This window comes from Pseudophryne corroboree, chromosome 1, assembly GCF_028390025.1.
Source record: "Pseudophryne corroboree isolate aPseCor3 chromosome 1, aPseCor3.hap2, whole genome shotgun sequence".
NCBI classification, from domain to species: Eukaryota; Metazoa; Chordata; class Amphibia; order Anura; family Myobatrachidae; genus Pseudophryne; species Pseudophryne corroboree.
The window spans coordinates 487,385,505-487,389,234 of NC_086444.1; the positions used below are offsets into that span (position 1 = coordinate 487,385,505).

General features: G+C 38.7%; 1 pseudogene; it reads left to right on the plus strand.

Annotated features, from left to right (window-relative positions):
* Positions 1–602: 602 nt before the first annotated feature.
* Positions 603–721, plus strand: LOC134950756 (5S ribosomal RNA; annotated as a pseudogene).
* The last annotated feature ends 3,009 nt before the right edge of the window (positions 722–3,730 follow it).

A 3,730-nucleotide genomic window follows, 5' to 3' on the forward strand; every position in this document is an offset into this window, starting at 1 on the left:
GCCGCTGGATCTATTCTCCCTCTGTGAGTGTCGTGGACACCCACAGAGAGAGAAAAGCCTGTGGTGCCGGTATTCCGACATGCGGTCTCGTGATCGCCTCCCATTTGGCTCAATAAATCTCCTGTACTTTTCGGAGTGGCCCACTCAAAATTAGGGTGTAGTGCTGGGGGGTGCAAGGGGTGTGTGTGGGGTAGAGGGTGGGGAGGGGAATGCATCAAGGCCCATCACTCTCTAGTTCCGGCACTGGGTCAGGGATATATTGGGGAAGTGTAAGAGGTGATAGGGTACAGCGGCAGCTAGCACTCAGGGTTATGTCGTAGTGGACCGTCAGTACTGCCTGGTGGTCGCACCATTATGTTTCATTTTTTTTCTCTGGGGTGTGTTATATCTACTTTATTATTAGGGAGAAATTAGATTAAACCATGTGATTTTACTGAGAAAATGTAAAATAGTTTTAGACATGTCCCTGGATGATGCTAGACAGTAGACACGCCCAAAAGGTGGTTCTAGATACGCCCAAAAGGCAGTGCTAGACATGCACCTCTTGGGGTGCACCCCCTAATAAAATTAGCTGCGCACGCCTATGGCTGTCATCCGCAATCCCCTACTATCATACCACACTGTAAACGCCCGAAACCGACCGATCTTGGAAGCTAATCAGTGTCGGGCTGGGTCAGTACTCAAGTGGGTGACCATTGAGGAATACCCGGTGTTGTAGAGCTTACTTTGGTCCATCATGCTCTGAGTCTAACGCTGACAGCAGATTCACACTGCTATCCTTTCTTTACCTGTTCTATTCTTTGTCTAATCAGCGAGCAAATTACCACTACAATTAGATTTGGCATTGTCATAGGGCCAACTAGCTGAGGCAGCCCTATATTCTTCCTTAGGCGTTATACGCTATATTTTTTCATATTTTTTCATACATAGCATTCCTACCAGATTTATGCAATCGGGACCAATTATGCTAATTTTAGCATTGACCTGTTACTATTTGTACAATTATTTACACATTATCTGTTTGTGTTACTGAGAATAAAATAATAATTTTTGTATACATTGGAATGTCACCTTATTTGACGACCACACACCCTTTTACTATATGATGCTAATAAAAGTTATATTTTATATCTAGATTTTCTCCATATTCTTATTATGTAATATTTACATTATTGTCTTGTAGTAAAGAGTGCGCCCACAAAAGAGTCTCTTTCTTCTCCTCACTGTTTTCTTACAGTTTCATTGACTCGGGGTGCACCACCAAACTATATTTGAAAACTTAGTGTTTCCTTATATCTATGGATTTTGGCTGTTTTTGATTTATTTCACTATATTCTACCACCAGTGCGGTATTTCTCCATATACAAACTGCCCTCCAAATGCCTGGACACACCTGCATTTGGATCTCCACGCTCGGAAAACGGTGAGTATCCACCCCGGAATGCCTCCCCGCTGTCATTCTTCTTGCAATCGCGCTAGTGATCACTTTCTTCTTTCTTCTGGTCGTTGCCTGGCAACGGCTGTCGCTGGCTAACAACGCGCGTGTGCATTGCGGGCACCGCACATGCGCATTTCCGACCCGTTCGCACCACAGTGATGAACCGTTGCGTGCGAACGGGTCGGAATGACCCCCCAACATCCACTATTGAAAATCACCCACAGTATTTACTGATACACACTTTATATTTTCAAACTTGTCATAACACCACCATTGTAATTCTGTCCTACTCTATTACTGTGAAATTGCAATATAATCTTATGTACCAATATACCTGGTGTGATATTGTGCAAACTTTTTTATTATTTTTTCGCTTATTACTTACCACATACACTCATTGAAAAAGGTTTTCTAACACCTATATAAAGTACCATTGCTCTGATGTTTGGAAGCTATATTTGTTTTTAATGTATATTAATAAACTTTGATGTTTTAAATAATACAATTATGAATTAAAGCGTGCCCCAACAAAAAGTGTCTCCGTTCTTCTACTTTTACACATTTTACTAATAATTGTGTATGCAAAGGCAAAGTTGCTATTGTGCTGCATGTAATGCCAGCTATATATTATTCACACCGCATTTACGGTCAGTATCCATGTAGATTCCGTTTGACATAACCTACTGTATCACAGTAATCCAATAAAGATAAAATATTGCTTGGTAAAAGATTGGTCGATTCCTGCTTTCTGGTAATTATTAAAGACTATTTCACACTGATTCCTTCAATCGATGCATTCCCCTTGCTTGTGATAGCTCTTTGCTTTGAAGCTCTCAATCCTGCTAGAGTCTGGAGAAAAATGCAGCCACTTTTTTTTATTTGGTCCCAGGGCCTTAGTATGAGTTCAAAGAGCACCACTAGCCATCATAGGTTTATCCTCAAAGGCTGACACTCTCTCTTTGATGTATAGTGACTTAAAAAGTCATCTCTAACAAAGCATGTGTTTGCTACTAGTCTATTGAATAAGCCTTTTATCAGCTTATCAGTATGCACTGAGCACCTGCTCAGAGGAGAGAACATGCTGTATCCTTGTGGACTGGCTATTGATTTAATTCCCCTCTCTAATTTCATATTGTTTTGGTGTCCAGTTGCCAAAGCATTTCTTTCTGCACTGTAGGAAGAATACTGATCTAGCATAAACCTGGAATATAAACCTTGCACTGTATTATGAAATAATTATTATGTTTGCAAAAAGCATATATATAACATCATTAGTATAATCTGTCTGCTATATATTTTCGGTTTACAGATTATGTTTTTCATTGTAGTATATGTTTTACTTTATAAATTGTGTATTCTTCCAGCGATACACTTGTCAATATTCTGATGTTTTTATTACTATGTTATTATTGCCAAGTTCTCATAGTGTTAGTATTTATTGAGCCAGAGGGATGTGCTGATGTCATAAAAACCTCATTATAAGTGTAATAATATACCTCACCATACTGTGCACTCAGTGAATGTCCTTTCCTGAAGTAAACAGAAAATGTTTTACCATTTATGGAAACAGCTGACTATTGAACATTGCACATTCAATATATCTTAAATCCCTCTGGGTACAAAGCAAGAATTTTACTGTCAAAATCCTAACATTTATTATACAGTAGTAGAGTATGTTCTTTCGGTTTACAAGATATAAAAATATGAAAAATAATTCAATAGGCTATATCAGGGCTGTCCAACTGACAGCCTGTGGGTCACTTCTGGCTTACTAGAACATCACCTGCCACCTTCAAAATAAAAATAGGTATACTTCTGAAGTCTAGCAGAGGGTGCAATTTCCTTAATTTGAGCAATCTGTGAGTGTTGAAAATTGAGTTTGCAAAAACAAAAATCCAATGTGCTTAGTTTCACTGAACATCAATTTCTTAATGCAGTGCTGAGATTTGAGATCAAATAAGATTACTTTTTGACTCTTTGCAGACTGCTAAATTTAGTGAGTTCATAGACTGAGCTGCCAAAAAGGGTTGAGAGGACTCAGGAACAGTGGAATAACAAGAGTGAAACTTAATTCATATTTGTTACAGTTTGGGAGTTTGCTCGCAAATAGGGGATTTCCAGAAGTAAGGAACACAAACCAAATGTTGTTTTCAGAGGTGATGTGGCTGTACACAGTGTTGAAAACCCAAAGAAATATTGAGGGTATGAAACTTTGAGAAAAGAATTGAATCATTTGTAGATTAGTGTATTTATAACAATAGAGTGACATAAAACAATTATATACAGTACCAC